This window comes from Beta vulgaris, chromosome 8, assembly GCF_026745355.1.
Source record: "Beta vulgaris subsp. vulgaris cultivar EL10 chromosome 8, EL10.2, whole genome shotgun sequence".
Lineage (NCBI taxonomy): Eukaryota > Viridiplantae > Streptophyta > Magnoliopsida > Caryophyllales > Amaranthaceae > Beta > Beta vulgaris.
Window position 1 is genome coordinate 37,749,975 of NC_079209.1, and position 19,078 is coordinate 37,769,052.

Here is a 19,078-nt window from a genome sequence, read left to right on the forward strand (position 1 = left end):
TACATATATTAATTCTATAATAAGAGTCAAAAGTTGATAAACTACAAGATATTGAATCATATATTTAATGATATTTCTCCTTAAATTAGGCTATGTAAATCTATAAAAGTGAATGAAATACTATATATAACTTCTCAAACAAAAAAATTGTACGTACAAAGTATACAATGTACTTTTACATTTATTTATTTGGCATGTTATTATATTTCAAACAATAAATTGCATGGCCATTTTCATGTAAACCCTCCCACTTTGATCAACGATTGTGCAATTTAGATCTATAAATTTTAATTACAGTAAATGACCCCTCATGTTTTGTTCAATGATTAATATTCACCTCATGTTTATAAAATGTTTAAAGATCTAAGAAAAAATTATAATAATTCTATTACATATAACTATACCTTTACCTACAAAAAATATGCATACTTACATTCCCACCTTTTTTCGCTATCATAATGTTAACTTTCACCAAACAAATTTAACGATAATCTTTTATATGGCAAGTTAAGTTTTCCCTATTTTACAAATTATGCAGCTTAGACCCGAAATTTTAGTCAGAGTAGATTGACACCCCCCCCCCCCCACACACACACATTTTGTTCAATGCTCAATATGATCTAACCCAATTTTATTATATGAACATTTAATATATTCATTTCTTTTTTGTAGAAGATTAATAAACAGATAATATTTTCTGGATTATATAATTGTAAGACATAAGTATACTTTTACCCATGAAAATATGTATAATATACAGGGGCGGAGCTAGACTTAACGAGGCCCCGTGCAATATCTAAATATTGGGCCCTCGATCATAACTTTTTTATATATATAAAAAAAACCATCTATTTTATTAACCCAGAATATCACATTGATGAAGTATAATTTCAGGTTACAGGATTTCCAAAAGCAATAATAATTCACTTAAAAAGTTACAAATTAAACAAACACAAACAATTATTGTAAATTCATAAGAGAGAGAGATAAGATAGCACCCGAAATTCAATGTTGTTGCAGAAATAGATAATTCAACTCCCTCAGACTTCTCAGTTGATTTGTTGGATATAATTAACAAGCTAATCTCAATAGCCTATATAAAGAACAAAAAAGCCACTATTAGAATATCAAATAAAGGATATAAAAAGTCAAAAAAAAAAAAAATGCAAAGTGCCAAAGTATAAAGCTTACCTTATTGTGTCGGGTATAACTACTAAAAAATTAAAGCCTCAAACATATCTTATATATCATCTTCTTCTCAACAATTTCAACTTGGACAATTTCTAACGGCTTAATCATCAATTCAGTGAAATTATTGAAGATTAATCCGTTGAATTGAGAATTGAAGTTCATCCCTTCAACTTCTCTTGAAAAGGGGCAATTTAATTTTGTAAAAACAAAAATAGTAATGAATGACTGAATGTGGAATTCGGAAAGATGCTTCGTAAATATTGAAGTAAGGAGAAAAGACAGTCTCGGTTGTCGTGTGAATTAAAACAATGAAAATAATAAATTGGACCCTTAAAAAAAAGGTTAAGGAGATTAGAACATGTGACCTGATGCATATGAGACTCTTTCATTACCACTAGTCCATTTAATCTACTTTGTATAATAAATCAACAATATAATAAAAAACACTATTTGAGGCCCTTTTATTTGGAGGCCCGGTGCGGTCGCCCACCCCGCACATGCCTAGAACCGCCCCTGATAATATACATAATACACTTTCCAAGTGTTTTCTCTCTGCAACATGAACTCTCACCCCAAAAATTTATGGTCATCTTTCATGATATTTTTCATGATTTTCGTGATTGATAATGTATCATATGATTCACTATATCATAAATGCTTTAAAATTTAGGGTGCGTTCTCTCAACCTGAATTCTCCTAAACCTAATTGAACTTCTCTTCGCCAAAATACACTTAACATTGAAGTACATGATGAATCCATACTTGAATTCCTATATACGATCATTGTATGAACTTTCAATGTTGTACTATGATTCTGTAACCCCAAAAATATGATCGTATATAGGAATTCGGTAGAGTACATGTCATTCATTCAAAGGGTTTTTGCGTTCGTTAGCTACTGTATCACGTCTTGATGGTAATACTTTGTTAAACAATATATGGAAACTTGTAGGCATATTATGTTGTGTTTAGTTCTCGATATTGCAACTTGCATATTACATAACCTAGAATTTTTTATAGCAATTCTTTTTCATATTATTATACCCACGATTTATTTACAGATGATGAAGTGTAGGAGAGCCACTCAATATCATTATCAAAACTGATATGCAATTACTATCATTTCTAAAATATACTTATCTTATTGGAAAGGAATGATAGATTATAAGGGTTGTTTTTCATTATTTTATACTTGATTTATGGAATAGGAATGTGAAGATAAAAAAGCAACAAACTATGAAATGTTGACACAAAATTTTTCTGGAATGGGGTAATAGACTGATAATGAAGCAACAAAATATGAATGATTCACCAAATGCTGCAGAGATTTATACAATTGTAATAACTTAATCAACGCCTCATATAATGTGATAGCATATGTGTTAATTTGACTAATGGGGAAAAAATTGAGTACTAATACAGTTATGCATATCTCACAATACCATTTATTATAAATTTATAAATACTAAACGCAACCTAATCTATAAAGTTAACTGAATTAGATGATAACGTAGGAACCGATCCGAACTGATTGGAATTGAACTATTTACAATCGAACTGAACTGAATTGAAATGAACTGAATCGAACTGAAATGAAAATAAGTTGGGGAGAACATACCCTAACATTCATAAGTTTTACAGCACAACCATCCATTTAAAGTCTTAGATTTATACCTTCCATTTTTATTGTAATTTTTTGTAGATCTAATTTACTTCAACAGTGTAACTAATTTCCAAGATTTTCTCTCTCTCTTGATCTACCTAATTACAAATTGTTTTGCTTATCACTGTAGAAAGCCGGTATTAGTTAGTTTCCTACAATCACATTTCAACCTCCATTGATAATTGCCAAACAAAATCAAGCGTCGGATGATTAATGTCCTTCAAATTAAGGGAGAGATTTGATTATTGATCAGAAGATGATATTGATGTTTATACTGATTCAAATTTGGAAAATTTATCAATCGTAGTATTATATGTTTGATAAAACTAAAGTCAACCTTATCAATGGTTGAGATCGATCAATTACAATAACTATAATGCTCTAGTGATACTTGTTTCTATGTTCTCTTCTCTCTTTTATTATCTGTTATATCAATTACAATAGCTCGATCTTTGTTAACAAAAGTTCAAAACCAAAAGTGCAAAAGTTGGTCTACAAATCTCGAGGATTAAGGGCGGATCCAGGAATTTGAATGAGGGATACCGTAATATTTATTGTGATAGTACCCGTTACAAAAAAAAACTATTGAAGTACAAATTAAGTGCTTGTTTGGTCCAACATCTGAAGTAGCTTTTTCCATTTTAGTTTTCACATGAACTTGTATTTTCTAGAAAGTGTATAACCTTATCTTTAACTTCCCTAAAGAATAAGTAAATTTCTCCATTTTACAGAAAGTTCTAAGTTTCATATTTTTTCAACCAAACAATACACTTTGGCTTCTTCTGCTTCCTAGAAAATCTCACTTTTCATGTTTTATTTAACCAACCAAACAATTAACAACACCAAAATTAAAAAAAGTTACAAAAGTGTCTTGCTTATAACACAAATATACAAAAAAAATCACAATTCACAACAGAATCTACAAAAAAAAAAAAAAAATCACAATTCAAAACAGAATCTACAAAAAAAGAAAAAAAATCAAAATTCACTACAGAAGTATTAAAAAAAAAATCAAAATTCACAACATTACAATTCTTGCCTATAGGTCTACAAATTTGGGTCCTTTTTTTTCCTCACTTCAAATACAAAAACAATAACTATTTTTTCCCCTCAATAAGTACAGTACTTTTAATTATGATTTTAAGAAATTATAATGATCTTTAGGGATATGTTAGTCAAGTCCACTTTTCTATTAATGGGTAACAATTAACATAGACTTTTCTAAATTTATTTCTAGTTGTCCATCATATTACTTTTAGATATTCTAGAAAATGATAATCTAGTTCGTAAATATTTGCCGTCATTGCAAATCTAATTCATTAATCTAATAGGAGTATTAGAAGTATACTTTTAGTTCCTCTTAATATCTCCTCTCTTTCTCCAAATTATATTTTTTCTCTCTCCTTACTACCAAGCACTGATGAAGCTTTAATGGAGAGTTCCTCCATAAAGTGACATCTTTAGCACCTCATTTCTTTCTTTCTCCTTGTGCTATCGGCCAAATTTGTGAAAAGTTGGTGGGAAAGTTTAATCTTTATTTCTAGAGGTTGGAGCTATATTTTTGTATCCCATCTCCGTCACCCGCCGTTAAACCTGAAAACTTGAAACCAAACCAAAAAGAACAGACCCAATATAGGAAAGCTCAAGATTAGCCAAAATAATTAATTTTCATTTTCATATCCTCAAATATTAACCACCCTCATTCCTAATTTTCATGTTACAGAAAATGCTATGAAGCCAATCCAACCTTTTCCATCTCTCACAATTTGTAACTAAGTTTTCCTTTTTCTTTTTGTTTAGATTATTAGATTAAGAAACCCAAAATTGGGTCCAACCCTCCTTCGACAGTCTGTCCTTCTGCTCTTCTGCTCTACCGCTGTTCATCGGAAGCACCAGTGCACCACAGGAAGGTGGAAGAGAAGGCAAAGGTAAGCCGACAACCGGTGGATTCAAAGTATACTGTGTTGGAGAGATTGGTGGATTTTTTTTTTTTGCTCATGATTTTGGAATAGGGCACGTTTTGGAGTAATGGTGAGCTATGACATGCTCTATATTTGTACTTGTAATATTGTATAGTTAATAGATTTTTTATTGACATTTTGGATCCCTTACCCCTAAGCTACGGTTGTAATATTAATCAATTAAATCAAAAATGGCAATGATTTATCAGTGATTTAAATTCATAAAGATTTGAGGATTCTAATTGCCTAATTAAAGTCATAAATCACCTAAAATTATGGTTGATTGACAATTAGCATAAATATTGATTGATTGATATTTTAATTTTATTACCATGTTAATAATTTTTTATTAATTTAGGATATTATCAATTTAAATTAAGTGATTGATTGACAATTACTAGGGGTGTTCATAAAAAATCGAAACCGAAATACCGTACCGAAATACCGAAAAACCGGTCTAAATGGGTGGTTATCGTACCGACAAAAAAAAGTTTGAACGGTACGGTTACCGAACCGAAAAAATTAGCGGTTAAACGGTACGGTTACGGTTATGATTTTTGAGTAAACGGTTAACCGAAATACCGAAATCTTTTTTTCTCTATTTAATTGTTGTGAAACATTTTCAAACAATTACATTAATTCTAATATTTGTTGCTAAGTTACAACAATTAGAGGAAGTATGTAATTTAGAAACTCTAGTACTAATATAAACATTGTAATTAGGAAATGAAGTGAATTCTTAGTGTTAGTTATGTTTTCCAATTGATTTATTATCCACTTTATAATACATTTTATCTTAGAGTATATATAATATTAAAATATATGCACAAAAAAATTGAAAATATATATTTACATTAAGTAAAACATAATAGTATAACTGAAACAACGGTTAATGGTTAACCGAAAAACCGTACCGAAAAACGGTTAACCGCTTAGGCGGTAACCGGTTTAAACGATTACAGTTACGGTTCGCAAAAAGAGCGTACCGAAACTTCCGGTTACCGAACCGAAATATTGTTTCGGGACTGTTAACCATCCATGAACACCCCTAACAATTACTATTAACGGAGGCAATAATGAAAATTGATTGATAATTTAAATTACTTGCCATGTTTAGTTGCTTAGTAAAATTTTCGAACATAACCAATATGACAACTAAAAATTCCGGCCACAAGTATATCAATTTGAGATTTCAATTACGTAATTGTAACCATAATTAACGTCAATCACATTAATATACTAATAATAATTTCCTTAATTATATCGATTATGTATCAATTTGATTGTGGATCTTACTGATTTCCTAATTTAGTTCAATCTCAAATCAATTATATGCACAATTATATGCGTGATTAAGGGCAAGTTTAATATAATTGACCGGTTGGAATTATTCTTTGATTTCATTGCCACGTGGACCATCTAATTGAGCTTTGAATGATTCTGAACAATGGAGCATGCCACATGGGCAGGAAAGCTCTAACTGAACGACACGCGCCCTGAAGGATATATATATATATTAATTTATTATATATATAATATATATATATATATATATTATATATATATATCTAGGATTTTTTAACTGGAATAATACAAACTTTGTCCCGTTCTCTCCCAATAATACAAATTTTTGATTATTTTTTAATAATACAAACTTTAGGCCAAATTCGTCCAATAGGTTAATACCGGTTGTTAACTTGTTGTAGGAGGTAACCAAGCTGACGTGGCACCTCTAGGACACGTGTCTTTATTTGATTGGCTAATTTTTTAAATTTTATTTTAAAATTTAAGAAAAAAAACCAAAATTTTCCTTTTTTTTCTTTCTTCTCCTGCTCACCCCTTCATTCTCTTTCTCACTACTCCACCCCACCGACCCCCACCCCTGGCCCCTGCCCCCAGCCCCTCCCTGCCTGCACACCGCATCCCTCCGACGACCAACCCCCATCTCTGGTCCTTCCCCGCCTGCACATCGCATCCCTCCGACGACCAACCCCCCATCTCTGGCCCCTCCCCACCCCGAAACCACACCACACCCCTCCGACGACCACCCCTGGCCCCTCCCCTACCCCTCCCCAACCCCTAAACCACACCACACCTCTTCGACAACCAACCCCCATTTCTGGCCCCTCCCCTCCACCCCGAAACCACACCGCACCCCTCCGACGACCATCACCTTCATCATATCTTCAACATCTCCAGTCAACTCCGACGCTATTCTCGATCGCTCAAATTCAGATCCTCTCCCGCAGAACAACAAGTCATCGTCGTCATCGTTGGAGGAGGAGGAGACGTCGTCGTTGTCGACGATTTCGCATAGTTACACGAGGACGTTCGCGGTTTGTGAGTTGAGAGAAGAGAGTTTGAGGGTGGTGGTGTAGGAGGTGGTGGTGAGTTTGAGGAGGTGGTAGTGAGGAATCGGTTCTTGTGGCGGAGAAACCCTAAACCATGGGGGTGGGTCTGGGGAAGTGGTTTCATGGTGGGGAATTTGAAGCGGTTTCGTGGTAAGGGAGTTTGAGGCAGTTTCGTGAGTGGTGAGTTTGAGGCAGTTTCGTGGGCGATGAGTTTGAGGCAGTTTCGTGGTGGGGGAGTTTGAGGCAGTTTCGTGGGTGGTGAATTTGAGGCAGTTTTGTAGGTGGTGAGTTTGAGGCGGTTTCGTGATGGGGGAGGGGGTGGTGATGGTGGTTTCATCCGTGGGGGTGGAGCTGTGGAGGTGAGGGTGGGGGAGGGGATGGGGGTGGAGCCGTGGAGGTGGGGGGAGGGGGTGGGAGTGGGATTTCAGATTTTCAGTTCGTTGGCTAGGGAAAGGAGGAAGAGATTTTGGAGTTAAAAAAAATCTACCTGTTTTATAGGTTAACGGTCAACTTGACCTATTGGAGGAATTTTGGCCTAAAGTTTGTATTATCAAAAAATAATCAAAAGTTTGTATTATTGCGAGAGAACAGGCCAAAGTTTGTATTATTCCAGTTAAAAAATCCTTGATTCTATCCATTTTATAAAGACTACTCATTTTTCATTTAGTAGGTTTCACGAAAACATATTCACTTCACTTTTCACTATTTTATATTTCCTCCTAAACCAAATACATATAACATTTGCGTATTAGCTACTTTTTTTTTTTGGATAAAACATAGTAGCTACTTATTTACCAATTTTATTCTATATTCTTCCACAAATGTACAAGAAAAATATAGTTAAGTGTGATTTAATTTGATTCTTATTATTGCACTTTCATGATATCAACTTTTCAAAATTGTATTTATACATATTTAAAGATAATAATGTACAAAGTAGTGTATTGAATAACGTTTGGACAGAAAACTAGTTCGTGTCCGGGGAATATGCCCCATATTATTTAATCCCCTTACGTTCCATCTGTATTACTTTATTTTTTCCTACTTGGAATATTGATACTATTCACAGCTAGAAAGAATATTCAAAATTATTTCCAATATATAAGTAAAAATATAGTCATGTGATGTCTTATTTAATTCGTGTTAATGAGTATTCTTTTACTATTCAATGGTTATAAGTTTTACTAATACATAATGAAAGATAATCAAAGTCAAATAAGTGCACTAGCAAACACGTATAATTAAAAAAGGAAGAAAAGAAAAAAGTACAAAGGGAGTACTTAAAAGAAATTAACCCAAAATTTGACAAGAGATGTTTTCAAAACGGACACGTCTTACATGATTAATGTAACTTTCATGCAAACAGATGTGGTTTTTCCTACAAACATAAATCAACTGAATTTAATAAGAGAGTAACTATTTTAATGAGACTGGTTGAACTAAAATTGTATGGGTCAAGCCTTAAGACGATGTAGCTAAACCGAGCTCATCTAAAAAGTGAATCAATTGCACCAGATAGAAACCGACAATGAAAAAGCTGGAACATAAACAATTCAGGGAAAAAATAATGAAAGTCAAATGAATTGAATTTCTTGGTTCGAACCACAATTGAACTAACAGACTGAATTGATACATTGATCTATTTTCATAGATCAAATAACCCTTTAACATTGTAATGAGATGTTATAAACAAAAGCTTGTAACGTGTAAACATATAATCGTGTCTCCCCATTTAAGTATCTTAATTGGTCCGACCTAAGGGGAGAGCAATGCGAAGAACCATTCCAGAATTATTTCAAAAAATGGTAAAGTCCTGTTTTAGAGCCCAATTATTTATTAATGATAATTAATTGTATGTTGAGCCCAATCCTTTGAAAAGCCCAAGTAATTAATTTATTTAAACAAAATAAATATTTTCAAAGATATTTTCATGATAAGATTTTATCCCGTAAAATCAAATTTTCTAACTTAAAAGATAAAAGAGAATCTTTAAAACATGTTTTATAAAAAGAACGTCAAAAGCAAGGCGGTGTGCTGAACGCACCAACGTGCACAAAACACACAATTTTGCCACGTAAGTGTGCGCCTAGCAGCACAAAACTGCCACATAGACTTATGTGTCATATATAGTCCTGCACCAAGCGCACTTCTCTGTGCGAGACACATCTTTTTCTTTGTTATCTTTTTCAAAGCGCGTACCACGTGTACACTTTCTACTAGGCATTCCGTGTCAGGCGCGCCGATCTGCGCCTAGCATGTGGACTTGCGTGTGACACATCAGCCTGCGCCTGGCTTAGTTGGCGTGTGAAGCATTGTTCCATTTTTCCTATAAATACACACTAGTGGAAAAAACCCTATATGTCACTTAGTAACAAATGCGGTTTTTACAAAACTGCATCAGAAAACCAATTAAAAAAATAGGAAGGAAAGTTGGGAAAGAATCTGATGTGGTCCTCTTCTGGACCGCATTAGATTAAAAAATTAATGCAATTTTGTTGAAATCTGATGCAGTTCTTAGAGTCGCATCATATTTTCTCATTTTTTTTAAAAAAAAATCAGAGATGTGTTGGCCCATTATTCTGCTGCCTATTTCTTTCCCTTATGACCCCCATAACCCCAGCCCATTTCCCGCCCTCTCAAACCCTAATCCCTCTCTCTCCCCTCTCCTCTCCTCACTCAGATCAAACCACGACATTCCCTCCTCTATCTCTCTCTCAAATCACGGCACCCTCCTATCTCTCTCCTCACTCAAACACTGTGTTGGCCCATTATTCTGCTGCCTATTTCTTTCCCTTATGACCCCCATAACCCTAGCCCATTTCCCGCTCTCTCAAACCCTAATCCCTCTCTCTCCCCTCTCCTCTCCTCACTCAAACCATGACATTCCCTCCTCTCTCTCTCAAACCACGACGCCCTCCTCTCTCTCTCCTCACTCAAACACTCGACCCTAATCCCTCCTCTCCCTCCTCTCAACGAACACCGTAGCAACGAACACCTCCTCCCCCTTCTCGTCGAATTCGTCGTCGTTCTCGTCGAATTCATCGTTGTTCTCGTCGTGCTTGTCGAATTTGTCGTCGTTCTCATCGTGCTCGTCAAATTCATCGTCGTTCATCATCGAATTCGTCGTCGTTCAAAGGCATCATCTTCACCAGACATCATTCGTTGTCCTTCAAATCTGATTTTTGTTTGCATCATCGAAATTCGTTTTTAAAGCTTTAGTTAATTATTTTAAATGTTAAATTAGTTTTGTTATTTATTTAGGCATTTAGGATGTGGTTTTGTCGCATAATGTTTTTGTAACGTTGTGCCTTGCACAATGCCTATGTTCAGGATGAGAGAAGATTTTTGTTGAACCCTAATTTTGATGATGACAAAGGAACAAAGATACAAATTAAGTATTGAATTAACAAGTTGTTAAGCGCATAAAGTTTTCGAGGTATCAATCAAAGGACAAAAGAGAATACTAAGTCAAAGAAGAAATCAAGTTTGGATTTTGAAGACTAAGTGAAGAAGCTCAAGGAATTGGTACTGGAGAAGCATTAGAATAGGAAGACCAAAGCAAGGCTTTTTGTTTCTAGTTCCAATGTAAAGGAACGAGTAAGAATTGGGAAGGAACCGTGGCAATTTAGAATGAGAATGAACGTTTGTTGCTTTGTAAGGAACATACGAACTGACAGGATGATATTAACTTAACGAACTAACTATTAAAAGGAACTTAGACTTAGGATGAAGTAGTACAACGGTTAATAATGTCGCTTGAGTGATTTCTGCTTAGATTCTAGGAAATCATTTTATTTAAGTAAAAATCTGAATTTAAGAAATATTTTTTTAAGGAAAAGATTTTATTTATATAAGATAAACAAAATCCTTTTTGGTTTTTAGAAAATTATTTTTAATAATAATATTTTGGTAAAAGGATTTTTTTATTTCGGTTTTACTAATTAATTTTTTTTAATTAAATCAAAATTTTGATTTACAACTTAAGTGGTTGCTAAAATTAAGGAACCAAAAACATTTTTATCTCCCACGTTTAACAGAGGCCATGGGTGTAAAAAAGGAACGTGTTCCTTTAGTTGAGGAACATCATGGGATAATATTTGTACCACTAACTCATGTTTTAGTCCCACGTTCTAAGTAATCCATACTATAAATACTAATGTCTAATTAAGTACCAATTTGTGTCTGACTAAGTGATTTAGTGAGTTTAACTATGTAAAATGTCAGTGCTTTCATTCTCTCATAAAAGCCATTTGTTCTTTGCCTTCTTACTGTATTCTAGTACGCTATTATTGATCATTATAATTTTGGTTTTGGGGTAAGGGGACTTAGAGTGAAGTTCTATAAGAGAGAAGCTTTGAGTGAAGCGAGTTAAATTGAGAAAGCTTCAAGTGAAGTTGAGAGGAACAACGGTTAAGGTAACATTTGTTTAGGAACTTGAGTTTAGGAACTCAAGGTGTGGCCTTTGAGTAGAGTTAGGTTGTCACAAAGTTGTTTGGCTTAATTAATTAGTGAAAGTGTTGAGTTTAAAATCCCTAGTAGTCGAGGTTGTTTCTTCTTGTTGGGCCTAAAAAGTTTTTCATCGTAAAATTCCCTTGTGTTCCTTTAGCTTGTTTCTTTGTTTAACTTCTATAATTCCTGAAAAATATACTTTTATTTCTATAAATACAATTCACCCACATCTTGTATCTAGTGAAAGACCAATTGGTACTAGATTTAGATCTCACGCAAAATAGAAAATCCTATTGAGAAAAAGATCCAAGGAACAATGAACATCGTCGAGAAACTTGAGGTTGGTTACTCAACGCAAAGGCCTCCCATGTTCAATTGAAAATTTTATTCTTACTGGAATGAAGGCCGAAAACTACCAGGTATGGAGAGTAATTGAAGTTGGTGATTTTGAGGTAACAACTATTACTGACAAAAATGAGGTAATTCCTAAACCTTTCTCTAAATATGACAAAGCTGATTTTGAAAAAATGGAAGTAAATGCCATGGTTGTTAAACTACTGCATTGTGGATTTGGACACCATGAACACAATAGGATCATGGGATGCAAATCCACAAAGCAAATATGGAATTTTGTTGAAGTAACCCATGAAGGAACTAATGAAGTCAAAAGATCTAAAATTGATTTACTAATGAATCAATATGAACTGTTCTCCATGAAGGCTAAGGAAAGCATACAAGAGATGTTTACTTGTTTTACTAACATTATTAATGAGTTACCTTCTCTTGATAAGTTTATTTCATCAAAGGAACAAGTTCGAAAATTTCTTAGGAGTCTTCCTAAGGATAGATGGATGGCTAAGGTCACTGCTTTATAAGAAACAAAAGACTTCACTAAGTTCAACTTGGAACAACTTGTTGGATCACTTATGACTCATGAGCTTCACCTTGATATTGAGTATGATGAAAGCTCTAAGTCAAAATCCATTGCCCTAAAAGCAGATGATGAAGATGACTCCGACTCATAAGAAGAGGAAGCATCGCTCGTGGTCCGAAAATTTCAAAAGATGTATAGGAACATGAATAATAGGAACTTCAAAGGTAAAACTAAAAAGTTTTCTAACAAAGCTGTTTGTCATAAATGTGATAGTACAAATCACTTCATCAAGGAATGTCCATTTTGAGAAAACGACAAGACCAAAAAAAGGAATAAGGAACGCTTTGCTGAAAGGAACAAGAAAGCTAATGCAACTTTCTCTAAAGCGAACGTTCGAGAGGCGATGATAGCAGCTTAGGGAGATTCAGAGACTAAAGAGGAAGAGGATCAACAAAATGAAGAAATTGCAAATCTTCACCTCATGGCGAACACTGACATAAAAGAAGATGAAGAAAATGTTGAGGTAATCCAACATATACTTGAATCAGACTTAGATGGAAAAACTAGGACAAAATTTATGATCTTCTTTATGATGCAATTCTTGAATGTAGAGATGAACGTGAAAAACGTGAACAAACTGAACAAGTTTTTAAAGTTTGTAAAGAACATATAGAACGACTTAAGAAAATGAGAACGGATGTTGAAAGTAGGTTCTTTGACTTGTTTGATAAAAACTTAAAAATTAAGGAACTGTATGAGAGTTTGAAAAATGAAAATTATCTAATCAATTTAAAAATCCTATACCTAAAAGAATTTATTCCTGTTATAAGTTCCTTTGATATAAGATCAACCCCTTTGAAAGATTACATATCTGAGACCGAAAATTTGAATAAAGATTAAATATCACTAAAGGAACAGATTAATAATCTCAAGAAGGAACTTGTTGTGGCAAGGAACATAGGCAAAGTGATGCCTGTTCCTAAGTGGATCGAGAGACCACAGAATAAAAGAAAAGAAGTTCATGGTTTTGGAAACCACAAGAAAAGGAACAAGCCTAAGAAATATATTGACCTACCTAGTAGAGATGGCAATATCCAGTGGATCACCCGTCCACCCGGTCCACCCGCCTTAATGGACGGGTGAAAAACCCGGTTTAAACGGATGCTAGACGGGTGATGGGTTAACGGATGCGGGTGACGGATCGGATTCGGGTGGACAATTTTCATTCATCACCCGACCCGTTAACCCGACCCATCACCCGTTTAGTTCAAAAAACCTTTATTTTTTTTAGGTCAGCCTAAAGGGCAAAGGCCCACAACCCACTATCTAATTTCACAATCTCACTTTCTCTCTCTTATGCCGCTATTTCTTACTCTTCCATGTAGATCTCACTCGTTTTGGGCCTGTGTGTCTGTGTGACATGCTGAAAATTTCTTCTTCTTGCTTTCTCAGTCTTCGTCCACTTAACACCACCACCACCACTTCAGTTTCTCTCTTCAAACTCAAACCCCTCTCTTTCTCTCTCCTCTCACACAAATTCCATTTTTCTGCAATCTTGAAGCTTCGAGCTATGTCTTCTCCCCCCTCCGCTTTCGACGCTCTCATGTCCGGCGCACGCCAAGCTGCTGCTTCTAAGAAGAAATCGCAAAACAACAACAATACTCCTTCTTCTTCTTCCCCAATAAAACGAAAAAAAAACTCTAGACCAATCTCTCCCCATTTCAGAAAACCCTAATTCCGTACCCCTAGAATCCAATTCGAAAGTAGAACTAGCTACCCAAAACAACGAATTGAAAAACCCAGCTGTCAAAAAAGCTAAACGTGATGGTGCTAATGTGGGTGATTTTGTTGCCAATTCGAAGAAAAAGCTGGCGGATATGGAAAACCCTAATTCCACACCCCAAGAATCCAATTCGATAGTGGAACCAGCTACTCAAAAGAATGAATTGCGAAACCCTTTTGCAAAGAAAGCTAAAGTTAGTATTAATTATGGAGGCTGATTTTGTGTATTCAAGTGTTGTAAATCATTGCTCTTTGTTGGTGGTTTTCGGAGGTGTTTAGGGTTCATAATTTTTTTCATACAAGTAATTTTTGTTAATTAGAACAGTTTAATGATTTCGAGTTTAGTGTTGTAGCATGAGTGAGCAGTTTTTATTTCCCAATATATTAATTAATTTCACCCGTTAACCACCCGATCCATCCGTTTCACCCGTTAAAAATGGATGGATGGATTCGTGTGAAGATTAAACCGGGTGATGGATGGATCGGGTGGGGCGGATGGATGCGGGTGAAGCATCACCCGCCCCGAACCCGATCCATTTACATCTCTACTACCTAATGACAAAATTTGCATGTATTGTGGAAAGATAGGTCATTACATAACTCAATGTTAACAAAGAACAGGGACGATTGGCAAGAATGTGAAATTGAGCAACATAAAATGGGTTCCTAAGACCAATGCGAATCAAGAACAGGAACCCACTAATGAAGGGGTTCTTACAACTAACAACTAGTTGATTAGTTGTCAAAGATGTATTTTTGCGTCGCTTCTACTCTATCTGCTTGAATTTTAAGCCTGATGTTATGTTTTTGGTAATATCTCATTGATTATCTTCAAGTAAGCAAGCCAATTCATGAACCTAAAGGGGAAAAAAAAAAGCTAAATCCAAATCAAAGATTGGATCCTACTTGGGGACTCACCAACATCAGTTTTTGATAAATATAATTAATTAACCAACATTTACAACTCCAAATTACCCCCACCAAGATTAGTGATCATCACCATTTTGCCTATGCTTGACAAATTGATGAGGAAATGAGGATCAAACAAAATATATACTTTCTCTTTTTTATAATAAGTGAAACATAGGATTGTACAAAACATTTAATAAACATTACTTTTAAAACCAAAAAGTCATAGATACCTTTTACATTATCAAAAAGAGGAGAGAGAAAAAGCAAACCACAAATTTCTGATGTGTACTCTTGTCATTTTGTCACTTTCTTTTTTCATTTAAGGTATGTTTTAATCCCTCCGTCCCAAATTATTTGCTACATTTGCTTTATCACAAAGACCAAGGAGGGAGTGGGGACCATTGCCATAACAAGAATTAATAAAAAAGCAAATAGGTAAATTGTGGGACCTATGTACTATATATGGAAATATTTACAAAAACCAAGGAGGGAGTGATGGAAAATTTGTAAATAAAGTGTGGGACCAATGTACTATATATGGAAATAGTTGCAAATGTAGCAAATAAATTGGGACACACCTAAATGGCAAAATGTAGCAAATAAATTGGGACGGAGGGAGTACTTATTTTGAAACGTTTTGAAATATTAAGTGTCACTTATTATGGAACGGAGAAAGTATTTAATTTAAAGTTAAAATATATTCAAAAGAAAAACTTTTCATAGGTGATTGTCTGCAAACACTTACAAATTCTGAAAATTTCAGGTTCGGCCCGGCACGGTCCACCATTCATGGGCTCAGGCCCGGCCCATGCCTAGGTTTAACTGCACCATTTCGTTTTCGACACTATTCATCAATCAATTTTTTTAAGCTATCTTGCATCATTTTATAAGAAGAAACATAGTCAAGTGGGTTACTTATGCCCAATTAAAGATATTGATGTTCAAATAAGTTTTTCGACAAACGTGAAAAACGAAATGTTGCAACAAAAAAACATTGGAAATATAAAATAGCTAATAAGATGGGTGTGGAGTAATTTATTGTACAATGGAGGAATGTGCTGCCTTAAATTAGGTATTCCTATACGAAATAACCCATTTAAGATAAAAAGTTACCAAATGGAGTGACTTTTTCACCTAAATGAATCATTTTTATTTATATTACAAAGGATCCATATAAGGTTAAAGTTACCTCTTTTGACATAAAAAGTTACTCATTTTGACTTAAAAGTGACTCATTTCAGCTAAATGTTCTCTCGCCTGATAATAAATTTCATGTACACACAATATTAGTTTATTAAATTATTACTTTGATACACAATTAGTATAATCAAATATCACAATGTCAAATTGTGATTTTAATGAAATAGTCAAACTTTTCAAAACACTCCTTATTTTGATTTAAAATAAACTCCCTTGTGCATGATATCTGTACCTTGCATTCAATATTAATGAAGAATCAAGGATCCAAAGCCCATCACAAAGAGGAAAACTTCACTAACAATAACCAATAACAACTAAGATTTACCTTTCCGTACATATCTAATCATATAATACTTCCTTTATTTTTTTAGTTGCACCATTTGGTTTTTCACGTATGTCAATACATTTTTTTGAGCGTTAATATCTCTAACTATATATAAGTAAAAATTATTCCCTCTGTCCCATTTTAGTTGTCATATATACTTTGGGATACAAATTATTGGAAAGACGATCTCATGTTAGTGTTAACGTGATACTAATTGATGTCATGCTAATAGTGGAATTATTTAAGCACTTGGACCTATTAGTTATGCTAGTAAAATCATCACATTTCCACTCAATTTATATTTTCTCTCTCCTCTGCCAACCCTCATTTCTCTCTCCTACGCCCCTCTCCTCTACCAACTCTCATTTCTCTCTCCACTAACCCTCCCGTTTCTCACTCCTCCACACTACCATTTTTCTCTACTCCACCAAACTTCCAGCACTCTCTAAAGCCTAATCTCTTACTTTTTTTGTTCTTTTTAAAAAATTTGAAACTTTCAACTAAAATTATTTTCGTGTCTTCTTCAATCTTGATAAGAGAATTGGATGATGCTTCATATAGTTTCTACCGCTTGAACAACGACATTGTTGCATCAAAGTCAAGTAGGTATATTGTTAATTTCCCTAAAAAAGAGAGTATATTCTTAATTGTCAAAGCTCATTTTTTTCCTCTATCAATGGGGTCTAAACTCTAATGTCTCTCTTATATGAGTTATGATTTTTAGGTAGATAGTTACAGTTTTCGTTGTAATACATGTTTCGGGTAAATAGTTATGGTAATCTGGTAATAAGTTATCATTTCTAGGTAAATAGTTATGGTTATGCGTAAATAGTTATATTTGTAAATATTTATAGTTTTTATTTATTAGTAATTGTCTACACATTATTATTTATAGTTTTAATGTTATTAGTTATTGTTATGTTTCTTGGTAAATGGTTATATTTGTTAAATTTTAATAGTTATGGACTTTAGTTATTAGTAATTGTTTACACATTATTAGTTAGGAAAAATTATTTTTAAAAAGTTAAGTTTTTGTTGATCTTCTCAAAATAAGTCAGTCTTTGTATTGTATTAGAATAAGTTAACTTTGTATCTACTTTTGCTATAAATAAGTTATATCACAATGTCATCCTATTAAAATGTGACACGTATCATAATTTCAATGTCATTAGCTCGTTTACGGCAGAAGAAGATACAAGGTTACCTTATTCTAAGATAATCAAAAGATTGACTTATTTTGAGAAGATCAACCAAAGGTAGACTTATTAAAACAATTTTTCCTATTAGTTATAGTTTTCATGTTATAAGTTATAGTTTCGAGACAAAATATGGTCTTGGGTGGATATTAAATAATTAAGGTTTTTCGGTTAATAGTTGAAAAATTAATGTCAACAATCCAAACTATGCATCATCTGCCATTACTAGTCCCAACTATTGATTATTCCTGAATGATCCCAACTATGATACCCATCTTTCAAAAATGATCTCATTTACCTAGTAACCTGCTACAACATGTAAAATCATGTGACTTGCTGATGACTTCTAATGAAAATTTTTTTTTCTCTGATTTCAACCTTTGAATTTTAACTTTTTTTCTTCATTGGTCTTTTTTTTTTCCTCCATGACTTTTTCCCATTTCACTATCCACCATCCCCCCAACGACAGCACCACCATCAACACCACCACAAGCAGTCCCTTGCCATGGAACACTACTCCAACCACCCAAAAAGCACCACCACCAAATCGACCACCGCTCTGAAACCACCCCCACGGCCCCACCTACACCTGAGGCCATACAAAATTGACGATAGGGGTCTGACCTTGGGTAATAATTTTTAAAATGTTTGAAATATTGATTAACTTGTGTAGGTCCCAACTCTAGAGGGTCTTAACTTTTAGTGGGCATGAGTGACTTGAAACTGACTTTATAAGGCATAACTTGTAAAACGCAGGTCACACCGGAAGGGTTAATTGAGGGAGATATGTCGGAACTAGGTGAGATTATTAAACAAAATCGTCAGTTTCAATTCGTTGAGGCCCACTAAAAGTTAAGACCCCCTAAAGTACACACATACACATGTTAATCAATAGTTCAGAACTTTTAAAAGTTATCGCCTAAAAAAACCCCTATTGTTAATTTTCCCCCACCCTTATACCCACCCGAAAAACCCTACAAAATGATTGTCTTCTACACCACCGAACACTCTCTCTCCTCAACCCTATTCAACTCCCCACCTTTCAGTCCTTCACCATCTTCCTCCTCGAAGCCTTCCAAACCCTCCTTAATTACCCCTCCATCACCTTCCTTTTCTCTCTCTCTCTCTCTCTCTCTCTCTCTCTCTCTCTCTCTCTCTCTCTCTCTCTCTCTCT

The 19,078-nt window shown here is 34.2% G+C and overlaps 1 long non-coding RNA gene across 1 annotated transcript; it reads right to left on the minus strand.

Annotated features, from left to right (window-relative positions):
• Positions 1-833: 833 nt before the first annotated feature.
• LOC125492576 (uncharacterized) lies at positions 834-16,018 on the minus strand. Its single transcript, XR_007269219.1, has 2 exons — positions 15,929-16,018; positions 834-1,093 (listed from the first exon to the last, which is right to left on the minus strand). It is a non-coding gene; the product is annotated as an uncharacterized LOC125492576 (long non-coding RNA).
• Positions 16,019-19,078: the final 3,060 nt, after the last annotated feature.